We start from the raw sequence: 12,955 nt of genomic DNA, 5'->3' as shown, positions 1-12,955 counted from the left end.
TCTGAAAACAGAGATGGTCACTGCATTTCTCCCCCTCCCAGCACACACTTCAATTTCTGGTTGTCATGGTCCAAGACTCAGCCCATACTTAGGGTTCAGGTTTGGACTATGAGACTCACAGATCATGTCTGGTCTTTCAGAGATAGGACGAGCCCTGTCATGCCTATACATGTGTTTATCACACTTCTGACACTGTCTTATCAGTGCTCTGGGTTTTCACATGTATATGATATTGGGTCAGCCTAGTTTTGCACACTGGTATCTTGGGCTTTGTTGACAGCATTTGCTTTCAGAAAGCTCTCAGCGTATCCTTGAGCTTAGGGTCCATCTGCTGCCATGTCTGACTTCTGTTCTTTTGGGTTTTGTTTACTTGATGTTTGGTCCAAAACGATGTTTTATATTTAATTCTCAGTAAAGTAAGGGATTGTCCTGGTTTCAGCTGGGATAGAGTTAATTTTCTTACTAGCAGCTGGTACAGTGCTGTGTTTTGGATTTAAGGCCAGAATAATGTTGGTAACACACTAATATTTTTAGTTGTTGCTAAACAGTCAAGGACTTTTCAGCTTCTCATACTGGCCTGCCAATAAGAGGGCTGGGGGTGCCCGAGAAGCTTGGAGGGGACACAGCAGGACAGCTGGGATATTCCATACCATATGATGTCATGCTCAGTATATAACTGGGGGAGTTGGCCAGGAGGCTCAGCAATAAGGTGAGCATCAGTTCTGGGTGGTGAGCAATTGCGCTGTGCATCACTTGTTTTGTATATTCTTATCCTTATCATCATCATCATCATTACCATCATCTTCCTTTTCTGTCCTATTAAACTGTCTTTATCACAACTCATGAGTTTTACCTTTTTCTTTTCAATTCTCTCGCCCATCCGAGCTGGGAAGGGGGGCAGTGAGCGAACGGCTGCATGGTTGTTTTAGCTGCCTGACGTGTTAAACCACATCAAGGGTAGAGGGTCAAACTTTGCAAGTGGCATCAAGCTTTTCCCTTCCTTTTCTCAAGTTCTTTGGTGCCTTTGAGGGCAAGCACTAGCTTACAGCAATAACATAAGCAGGAATGCTGCTACTTCACTAGGCAGGGATTTTAAATAATGCCAGGGAAGGATACATCCCCCAGTTCACTGGTTTAAGATTCCCACACAGCCCAGCTTTCAGGTGAAGTTGCTCCCTCTCTTAAAGGCACAGACAGAGGAGATGTTGAGGAAAACGGAGAGATGACTATGGCAGATGGAGTCACGGACCCTTGCAAATTTGCAGATCACACAGGTGAAAGGGAAGGGAAATGTGCCTGATGGATACAGTGCTGTCTGGGACCCTGATTATTGCTAGGTAGAAATAAGTAAAGAAGGACAATACACTTGGTTTGTAGTATGGGTGAAATAAACACAAGCTTGGTCTCATTTGCTTAGACTCACAAAGCTCACTAGTTTCTATCATTAGCTGAAAGACCTACTGCCGACAGGGAAAATGATCAGGTAACGTTTTGCTCACGTTTTTCATCTTTGTAGAATTTTCACTCCACATTGGATCTGTTGCAGAGAAAATGATCCATCTATTAACATAATTTATTCCTGTGACTAGCTGGCTCAGTGCCTAGCTTGATATTACCTCCCTAGTTGCACTGTCTTGCAAATAACGATGGATGGGATCGAGCCTAACTGCACGTTCGTACAGGGAGAGAAGAAGCAAAAGTGCTGCTTGGAGTGAGAGCAACACGCTTTGGCAGCAGGAACCACACAGGGCTCCCCGGCAGGCAGCAGCGACTGCTGGGAAAGCCCGAGCCTTGTCCCAGGGCTGAAATCTTGCATCTCCCTTAACCCCCCTGCAGCACTCATGGTGTATGTCTGCAGAGCTGAATGATCAAAATTCGCACAGTTTAACTGAAGTATGAGGGCAAATGAGAGACTATAAACTTCCTGAGTTTTATGATGTGACATGAAGTTTTGCCATGCTGGAGCAGGGTCAAAGGAGGTTGTATCCCCTCCCATGAGCACTGCAGGCACCACGGGAATTCTCTGTTGTACGACAAGGTATTGCTGTACTCCATCGCCACTGCAAAATTCAAAGAGCTTAATGCACTAATGTTGTGAGACCCGTTTAATATCCATTGCAGCAGTCTGATGTCACGTGAAATGGCAGGTCTGATGGTACCAAACAGTACAATGTGTCTATCAAGTGGCAGACAATACCTTGAGCCCAGTGAATAGCCAAAGTAACCTGTATCCAGTGATAAAGAGATAAAATGTTAATGATTTTATCAAGAGCAGCTTGTGCAGCTAGATTATGTTTCTTTGTTAAAGTAAGAATTTCCTGCTTTAGAAAACAACCTTTCCTGAAACCCAGATAGATCAGAACTACTGCTAGTACCATGCCGAAAACAGCTAAGCTGGAAAAGGAATACGTGAATTTTCAACTGGCCGACAACAGTTTTTGAGAGTTGGGCTGGAGGAACTGTTCCTGGGGTAGGCTGTCAGAACTGGTCTTGGGATTCCAATAATTAAATAGTTACAGTGCTGATCTCAGTATGAAAGATAGGAGAGCACTGATGAGCATGCCAATGACATAAATTGCTTGATACCTTTGTTACAGAGAGCAATGGGAATATCCTGCAGAAAGCACCGGGCAATATTAATAGAGCAACAGAGGTAGAATTATAAGAGGAAACCCCAGTAAGTCCTGAAGCACTTCTGTGCCCCAAGAACTGATGCTCCTTTATTCACCTTGCAGTAGGGGAGGCACAGAAGAGCTGTTCAGCAGCGCACAAAACTCTGCTTAAGACTCCCTCACTGATATGCACGTGGATGTCCTCTACTGCCTTGCTGTTTGTTGCATGACTCCTACCAGACCAGCTCAGTTTAGCCACTCCTTTTCTTAGCAACTGAAACACTGCTCTTTTCCCCGGGCAGCAGCCCTAAGTTCTCATGACCAGGCAAAATGTGAAGGTCTAATGGCCAAACGGTATTTGCCAATATTGCTCCCTTTGTGCATTAAATACTTAATGGAGAGATTTGCCTTTCAGATGAACTGGCTTCGTGCCCTGAAAGCACTTTGCTTCTAGCACCCTGAGAACGTTATAGCAGTCATTTAGAAAAAAGGCAGAGATTTGCCATCTCCCATGCCTCCAATCACTATCGTGTTTACATTGTTGTCAAGGCTATTTGCAATAATGCAGTATTTCCTGCACATTTTCACCAGCAGCTTTCACAAGTATGGCTTTTGAGAAAAGCCTGACTGTCTCCAATGGCAAAGGTTGGAAGCTCATCATATGTGTGGCTGACTGGTTGCTGTCCCAAAGTCTAATAGCTGTTTCTTTGACAACAACTGTTTTCATCATTTCTTATCATACAGGTCAATGATTATTTTACTCTGGAGTTGATTAAGTGCCTGTTGCATTTTGCAAAAAGGTAAAAGATATTCTAAACTGTCATATTATGTCTGCAAAACATATTTGCAACCACAAATAGTCATCCCCACCAGCAGCTGGAAATGTTTCAGTCACTACTACCTTTTCTACTGCTGAGCCACACGCTGATGGCTCTGTGCGAGTAGAGGAGTCCTTAGTGCAGAGGGCAGGGCATCGCACGTGGAAATCTGTCCTCTCTATAAATTAGTAATAATGCCTTGTGTTCTCTTAATGCCTTCCACCAAAGGGGTGTCCGCACGGCTGCACTGAGTAATGGTGCAGTTTTCAAACAGCACGTTGGGCTCTGACAACAGAATAGACTAGAAAGGGTGATTAACTATATAGTGTTCAAGTGAAATTACAGCTTTAATTTCAAGCAGGTAGAACTCAGAGGAGATTATATTTATCCAGGTTGTTAAGTTAGCACCTCTACCACATGGACTTCTTAAGACAGCCTCAGTTTAATTTAGAACCTCTGACAACAGCTGTAGACATATGCCAAAATCTACATTAAACTATAAACTCAGATTTCAACCTCCTGAAAAGCTTTTCTCATGGACCGTCCCATGAATGATCCCCAGTATTACTGATTTGTGTCATGGAAGGAATACAAGCATGACATGATTCTCGTTGTCTAAATGGAAAGTTGTCTTCACTAAAATGATCAGTAGTTTGGGGGCCTTTTGTTGGTTTTTTTTGGGGGTGGTTTGTTTGGTGGTGGGGTTTTTTGGCTTTTTTTTTTTTTTTTTAAATTTCATACTGTTTTAAAAACTCCTAAAAGCAGACTGTGGCAGTGCAAGCATTGATAAGTTCCCTTCTCAAGGAGAACTCTAGCCTGGAACATGCTTCACTTCTTAAACGATAAACTTCAGAAAGCCATTTTCCTTGCCCTTCCTAGGTCAAACAAGTCCTGCTATGCTGTTGCTTGAGCAGCTGGGACAGTCATTTCATATTATTTTCATGTATCTGCTCCTGACTTAGCCAGTGCATGAAGCATTTGCAATTGGAAAGAGGTCAGTTTTCAGATATCATGGTTAAAAATCACCACAGCCTGTACACTGCAGAGGAAATCTCAAAAAAAAGATGTACATATTGGAAATGGTATGTGTAACTATAGTGAACTTCACATTGTATTGCAATTACCTTGATAGTCACAGCAGATAAAATTGGATATACATCCAAATGTAGCCTGTTTTTCTGCTGAAAACACAGGGGAACTCTAGTGACAACAATTCTTAAGTGGGAATACATCATATTTCTGTTGGAAGAACTAAGTATTCAAATACATGCTGATAAGGATCCGGTGATTAAATTGTTCAAGCATGCATGTGGCTTTCAACACTGAGAGGTCTGGAAGGTTCAGGACATTTCTCCAGCTGAGAAATGGTGTGATTTACAGTGTTGATTTACAACAGTCAGTGTTTGGATTACAATTTTATTTTTGCCTTTTCGTGCTTTGCCAGAGTTCTGAAATTAAACTGTGTATTAATTTATTGTCATCCTTTTGTTAGCAACAGGAGTTGTCAGAATCCTGTTGGAATCTGGTGCAGACAATTTGTTTTTCAGTCTTTATACATAGGTTTTGAGCACAGGTGTTCATCAAGAAGATATGTCTTTCCAGAATGTCAGAGCCGACAAAAATCTACAGTGAGAATTTAGTTAGAGAGACAGATTCCCTTGGTATGTGCCACAGCTCCTTCAAAGAACTATTGTACCCAAAGTTAACAAAAACCAAAGATCCTTCAAAGATTGAGCAGTCACATGGGTTGTCATGGTGTGGATCTGCAGCCTGACACAAGATCAGACCTTTTCCTGTCTGCACAGTGATAACAGCTGATGGGTCACGCTTGCTGGTACCTCACACTCACGTATTGAGTACTACAGCTACTTAGGAGATATTTTACTAAATGTTGGAGGAGAGGAATTTTCTTTTCCTATTAAAATGACAATCAAACCAGAAAGTTTCTGGAGAAACTGATTTTAAAATGAAGTTGTTTTTTTTTTTTTTTTTCACAAAAGAATCGGGGAATTTAACAGGAAAGATTTTAAAGATGTAATTCCTGTCTGGCCAACTAAACAGTTTATTACCTTTACAAAGTGGAGCAGCTCCAAAAAAAAGGAGAGAACTTAAGAGCCTGACTCACTACCGTTTATCCCCCAGGCACTTGCTTAAGAAGGAGGATGCCTCGTTCAAAATCCCTAATCTGTGCTACCCATTCCCAGGCAGATTTCTTTGGTGTGTGTGCATGTGTTCTCTGTTTTGGTTTCTTGCTTTTGCTAAAAATGTCAAGATTCTTTAATTCCAGATTGGAATTTCACTTCTTCCTTCTTCCCTTCCCAATATTTCTGTGAAACAGATATTTTGTCTTCTGACCAGCTCTGTTAATTTTGAAAAATGTTCTTATTTAGGTTAATCATGTCACCTTTGAACTTGTGTAGCACTTTTGCAGCTGCTGCAGAACATAAAGCACTGTGTGGAATTGCACGCGACAGTTTTCTGCAGCAGGCAGCAAAGGCTCGTGCCAGGGCGTCGGGGCAGGAACAAGTGAAGAGGAAATGAGTGGATGCAAGTCCTGGAAGACAACATAGTGCTGCTAAGGAAAACAAATAGAGGAGAAATGCTGCTGCTGCTGGGAAGGAAGGAAGGATGGAAGGATGGAAGGAAAGAAGGGAAAAAGAGGAGTTCAATTTCCCATGAGGGAAAAGCGTTCTGAAACAAATAATGAATAAGGATTCCTGCCTGAGTCAGGTATATACCAAAGTTATGAGAGTTTTATCTGGGATTTGCATTTAAAATGTTATAAAACCTAGATAGTTTATACAGTTTGATTCCTTATTTCACCTAGCTTCAAAATAGTACAAAATTCGAAATTGTTTGATTCTGGTATTTAAAGTTGAATCTTTCTTCAATTTTTTTAAACTTATTTGACCAGAATTCACTTGTCCTAAGTCAAACGTTATTAATATGTTCCATTTAACACTTTTTAAAACAAAATGATACAACCGTGCAGTGGAAACTACTTACTTATACAGTAAACCTGCCTATAGTGATACATGATGCAAAATGTAGCAGAATGAAATTCCAGATGTATCATACTATACAGTTATGAGCTGTAATCATTATTTGAATGCCAATTTGTAGACTATTGTGGACAAAACCAAATTGCTGTCTTCTTATATTTCCAAAAAAAAAGACTAATGTTCCATAATATTGCAGGAAACACCTACACAAAACTGACTCCGCTTTGTTACTTCCTTCTACTTCTGGGAAAAGTCTCTGTTGCTGAGCCAGCTGGCTGGAATTTTTTGGCTATAAGGTGACTCTTTTAATGAAAAAAAAAAGTTTCTCAGGGGAGTGAAGTAAACAGAAGATGGAAGCACGCAGTTGTGTTATGCAACATGCCTGTACATGCTGGGTTTTTTTTAAAAAAAATGTATAAATTAATACTTCTGTGAACAATATCCCAGCCATTCATGAATTGTATTCATGTCTGATTCATTATGACTACTTTAAACATGTTGGAATAGAATCACTGTGAAAATGAACTTGCAACTAACGAAGAAAAAAAAAAAGTAGCGCCATTTAGAAAGCTCTTCAGTTTTAAACTGGTGCCTTTGTTTTTGTAAATGGCTAGTCCATCTTCTTGTTACTTGACTTTTTTACTTACTGTAAATTTCTATACAGAATGAAGGCTTGTGAGAAGATAATGCTTTTGCTTATTTATCTACCCATGAGGGATAGTCCCAGATCCTCATGACTTGGAAATTTTGGCATTAACTAAAAGAAAAAAAAAAAGATCCTTGCTCAAGCAAAGGAGAAGAAATAAACAAGTGCAACGGTCTTGATCCTAATAGATGGACACATCAGAAACTTCTGATGAAAATATTTGTTGATCTTTTTGTACCAAGTAAAAATGTGGGAACCAGGAAGGAAGTAGTGGAGGCTCCTTGTAGGATTGTCCCCGACTAATGGGTTGGACAGGGCTGCATGGATAACACGATTATGCAGAGGAACATGTATTTTACTTCTCTGAGAAGATGCCAATAAATATCTGTGTTTGTCTATATAGGTGTATATATTTCTGTGTGTCTATATATGTCTATGTGTGTAGAGAGAGAGAGAAAAGAGAGAGAATTTCCACAAAGCAAACATTTTCTGGTCACCTTTAGTGCCACAAACTGTTTCCCTGCTGTTTTGTTGTTTACTCTGGGAGAAAGTGGTTTGCGTGTTTCCAGTGCCTGCCGCTGGAAGGACCAGGAACAGCAAAACTTTCTGGGTGATGCCAAGGACAACAGCCACCTGTGAGCTGGTCTGGAGCAGGTAACGCAGGATCCTGCATGAGGAGCATGTGGGAGGGCTCTCCAGAGTGTCTGGAGGGTTTGATTTAGATGTCTGAGTCTAAAGAAATAAAGACATGAGAAATCCATGCTTGAGCTCAGATATCACAGATTTTTAAGGAGATGAGACCATTGTAGTAAATAGCCTGATGACACCAGACTGGTTGTAAGAATCATTGGCTGAAGTTCAGCATTGAGCTCAGGCTGTACAGTTACAAGGGCTAAAATTTGACTCGGAGTGTATTCTGTGTCCTACAGCAAAGTTTACCATTTTGATAGTTAAGGGAACACCCACCACACAAATTTTTTTCTTGTCTCTTGATTTCACAGCTAGGAAAACAAGCCTTTCACAGATCTTTCCCTCTTGAAAAAGAAACCAGAAAAAGGATGTGGCTTACCATGTTTGGTAAGCAGGTTACTGGTGAGCAAATCACTCACGTCTGCCAACAGATCTGTAAAACCTCATCTGCTATACAGTGTCATTACTCTGCTGACGTGGATGGCGCTGTGAACATTCAATCCAGCTGAGGATCTAGGCTGTGTGGTTAGTTGTATCACTTTTTACATCCCTTCATCTGGTTGCTTGCTTGGTGTGCTGTTTGCCCCGGTCTAGCAGACAAGACCCGGAGCATGGCGCTGCGGATATTGCCATACCATCTGTGTTACACTGATGACCGGAGGCTTCGGCGGTAATCAATGTGCAAAAGCTGTGCAAGCATCGAGACAGGCTTTGCCTCAAGGAGCTTATAATCTAAGTAGAAGCCAAATATAATACAGAGAGCGTAGAATATAACTTGTTATAGGGAAAGACTGCTGGGGAAGGAGGTGAGAGGTGCCTGTGGACCTGAGCTAAAACCTAGTGACATATACTGCAATATTTCTGCCTTCCTACTTACTTGTTTAATGATCAGGTCCCGCCTTTGAATTATGAAGGCTTCACAGTTGCTTTTTGTAAAAATTCTCGGGGGACTTGGTGAAGCACTTCCAGTTTAGTGGCCTGTCCACTATCTGCAGGTAGTTTACCCTTCACATCAGGAAAGCGGCTTGGGTAGTTGCTTTGCTCCATGTGTGTGGGCAGGAGGCTCACATCGCCCTTCTGGAGGAGAACCTGCTGTCCTTCTTTTATCCCCCATGACACTTTAGAGCAGCAGCCTTTCAGTCAGTCAGACAGCTGATAGGAAATCATATAGCCATGGCAAAGGGACAGAGCACCTCCAGAGACACGGGGGTGCAGGTCCCAAAGAGCATGCCTGCAGCGTACTCCCTTCTGCCAAAGCACAAACACTACAGGAGGAAAAACAGCGATGGCCAGTTCTGCCTCTGGGCATGCATGTATAAATCCTGTTAATATCAAAAAGACTTGGACCTCTAACCATAGCTCATTCTCTATTTTTGTGGAGTTTACCTGTAATCTCTGATATTGTGAGTGGAAGAAATGGATTTCTGCATTTTCACAGCTCCGTTCTCTGCAAATTAGCCATAGTCTGAAGTCTGCCTTTGTTTGCAACACTATCACCACACTGGCATATCCCAGCGTGCAAAGCTCAGCACCAGTGGATCTCCAAACCTGAATGATCAGATTTGTTCGCAGGGATCACAAAAACCAGCCCAACCTTGCTGAATTGAGTTGAGGAGTTAATATGTAAGGGAGGTAAACACAGCACAGCAGCAAGAGTAAGTCAAATCCACCACTCCAGGGAACATCAAGAGTCCTGAAGCATTTCGTTGAAGTTTGATATAGCAGCTTTGCCACAATGTCTCAATACTTCGGACTTGCTTATCATCAGACTGAAGATAGTATGCTTTCAGCAGGCAACTTCGCTCCTTGTATTTTTTTTTTTTTCTGGTCTGTATCCCATTTGTGCCTGTTCTCCAATATTTAATTGCTTAGTGGGGTGTTGGATCACGACCAGGGTCCCTCAGCCCCAGTGCACTAGCATTACTTCTAAGCAAACGATGTTTTACCACTGTGGTGATCGCTAGCAGGTGCAGCCTGCAGATCCCAAGTTTAAAGTGTTGCTGTGGTTCTCCAATCCTCTGTGCTTTCCTATTGTGGTTGTGCCTACCTACCTCAGGGCTGCCATGGTACAGGGCTGCCCTCTCCTCCCTCCATCCCTGGTCGTGCGTTCTTGCTGAGAGGGGCACCCAGCTGAGGGAAGAATCTGGTTCATCCTTCTGCCTGCCAGCTGCAGATTTTGTGAGTCAGCACCCAAAGACTGTACTGTAGGGTGTGATTCTGTAGTAGCTGCCCATTCACCCAGACTTACTCCAGTTACAGAGGACTGGCTAAGGAAAGCTTTTGTCTCCACTTTAAAGCACCATGCCTGTTCACGGCTGTGTATCAGCCAGGCAGAGGCATAACTTTTCAGCTCCATGTGTGGAAAATTTGAAGTATGCTAAATGCAAGAAGGAAGGAAGATAAACCTTTAGATAAGGTAGGGGAAACTCGAATGTATGGAGTACTGAGAGAGAGTTTAAAAAAAAAAAACCATGAGTGACAATAAAACAAGGCTGGTTTATGTGTAATTTCTAAAGAAAAGCAGAGGTTTTAGTGAAATGGCATTTACTCTCAGGGTTTTTTTAACTTTATATTGATTAGCATTGCTAATGACTTCAGGTGTACTTTTGCTGTGAATTCATTACTGGGAAGGAATTTGTTTTGAAAACAAAGCTCTAATATCTGATTAATTTTCCCAGACTTGCAAAATGATTTTTTTTTCCTACTATGATTTTGAAAACAGTGAGATTTGGGTTTCTAAGAGCCTTTTACCCCCTTCTTTCCATGAAAACCAGGCTATCAAACACTGGCTATTCTTAAGCAGTGAATTTTAGGGTCCTCATAAAGTTCTCCCAAATTCCGCTTCTTTTCTGTTGGAGAAAAGACTTCAAATATTTCATAGCTATGAGACTTTTTTAAAGCTGTGTTCCAGTGCAATGCTGAGATCCTTATTTCAGAAAGCTCTAACTCAGTAGGAAAGGCAGTTTTTTGTTGGATTGTTGGTACAAAATGTTCAGGTAACTCTGAGTAACTCGGTTAATCCTGTTCTAGCATGTACAGGGCCCAGTGACAAAGATTTTTCTGGAGGTGTCTCTGCTCTGGCTATTCCAAAGCCTTTATTCACTTGGGTACATTTATCCCTTCTCTTTGTGTTTTTACTATTCACACTGAAAACAAGACAAATATTTTTGGAAGTCTATGAATGAGCCTGAAGTGCAAAGATGCTTCTCTTAATGATTGCACATTCTCAGAGAAGAGCAGGCAAGATAAAAATCATATGACTGATATTACTCGATATCCTGATTCTTCAATCTTAGCGACTCTGCTGTAGAAATAGATTATTTTTGTATTAGCTAACTGTCTTCTAGCTTCTTAAAGAAAATACGTACAGCTGTTCAAGACAAAAAATACACTCTTATCTTAGGAGAGAGCATCTGTAAGATTACATACAGTGTATTAAAACAAGGATTCGAATGAAAAGCTATTTGAAGTGTTTTGGGTTTATGGCTATTTTATTATTATGCTAACAGAGCTGCTTAGGATACTGAATAATGGAAAATGAATAGCTAAAAGTATAGCATATATTTCAACTTTTGGTTTGTTGTTTTTTTGGGTTTGTTTTTTTTCTGTTATATGATCCTAATTACAACCCTAGTTTTAAGTTTTCTTTGTTTTTATCAGCATCTTATAAATCATGTTCCTACTGCATTTTTTATTTGAATACAGATGTTAGAAAGAAGTCCAAAATGTTGCTTAAAGGTAATCCAAAACTTTCTTCTTTGTAACTTAAGAAAAAGCTTTAAAGTTTAGTCTTTGCCATTCAATCAATGCAGACGAGACAGGTTATTAGTCCAAGGTATGCACACACACTTCCTGCCCCACAAAGTTTACAATCAAAATAATAAACAGAGAGAAAATGATCGGTATGTGCAGAAAAGAATTGTCTCTGGCTTCTCCCTGCTATTTTGTAGGTAATTTCTCAGCTTAAAACAAAGTTAGCTGCTTGTACTTTCTGCTTTTTTGTGAGATGAAAAAATGCGTGCCCGTGGTGTGACTAGAGATACGAAATGTCTTCCAGACAGAAAAAATCCTTACCCTCCAGTAGCCCATACACTGGGTAGTATCTGTGGCAGGTGAAAAGCCCTGTGCCTTTGATATGTGGGGTACTTTGAAATAAATGCTACAGCTCTGCAAAACCTGACAAGTTACCAAAGCACATTAGCAATAATTATTTCTCTCCTCCGCATTCCCGGAGCACTAATAACAACAGTTCTTTTGTCACTGAACCAGAAATGTATTAAGAATTCAAGAAGTGGTTTCCAAGAAGCAACAAACCATACTGAATTTAAATAATGAGAACTTTTCGTATTAAAAAGAAACAGAAACACGTACCTTGACTGCAAATTCACCACTGAGCAGGTACAAATGAGCGAAGAGCAACAAGTCTCCGGGAACAGCCAAGCTCCTTCTGTTGTATGAATGAGTCTAACTTCTGGTTTTCTGCCCCTCCCTGAACAGAACAGACTCATCCCTCTGTTGATGACATCATATTCCTGGATTTTCTCCCATACTATAAATTAAAAGCAACATTTGTCTACTGCATCCAGTATGAGACTGCTGGTATTTGAATATGGGCGGTAAACAACATAAATTCAGCTAAAATAATGATGTGCCACAGTATGTATATAAACCAGATGTGCTTGCACAACAGCTTTCAGAAAAGATCAAAAAGATTTACAATCTCACATACTTCTTTTCCATGGGAAGAAATTCACTGTTTATGTTTTTGGAAGACACTGCTCTTCCTCAGCAGAAGTCTCTGACTACTCAGTCTTCTGAGAACTAATACAGAATCCAAATACTGCTTAAATATTTAAATTGGACCAAAGTTTCTTCAAGTTTATGGATGAGGTGTCTGTATGAAATGGAATGATACCCTAAGAGCAGAGCAGAGCCTTTTTCCTACTACATTGACTTTTATTCTGCATTTGAGATAATTCACAGAGAACTAATTTTACACTGTTCGTAAGACGCATAGCTGGTTTTCCTCTAATATTTATGCAATTAAACTGAAATCTGAAATGGCAACCATGGTTGCAGAATTCCACACAAAGGATACATATTCATTTAAATAAGGAGTGAGCAGAGAAAAGAACAGTCCGCTCAGTTTCCTACAAAATAATAATTCTGAAAGTAAAAGATTCAAGA

The 12,955-nt window shown here is 40.7% G+C and overlaps 1 protein-coding gene across 1 annotated transcript in view; it reads right to left on the bottom strand.

Annotated features, from left to right (window-relative positions):
- BDKRB2 (bradykinin receptor B2) overlaps positions 1-12,235 on the bottom strand; it is a 45,739-nt gene extending 33,504 nt beyond the window's left edge. The window contains exon 1 of the mRNA XM_054828596.1: positions 12,140-12,235. The gene's annotated coding sequence lies outside the window, so the exon portion shown is untranslated. The remainder of the gene's footprint in view (positions 1-12,139) is intronic.
- Between the last annotated feature and the right edge of the window lie 720 nt (positions 12,236-12,955).

Source organism: Grus americana, chromosome 5 (genome assembly GCF_028858705.1).
Source record: "Grus americana isolate bGruAme1 chromosome 5, bGruAme1.mat, whole genome shotgun sequence".
In the NCBI taxonomy this organism is placed as follows: Eukaryota; Metazoa; Chordata; class Aves; order Gruiformes; family Gruidae; genus Grus; species Grus americana.
This window is presented reverse-complemented; position numbering and strand designations above follow the sequence as displayed.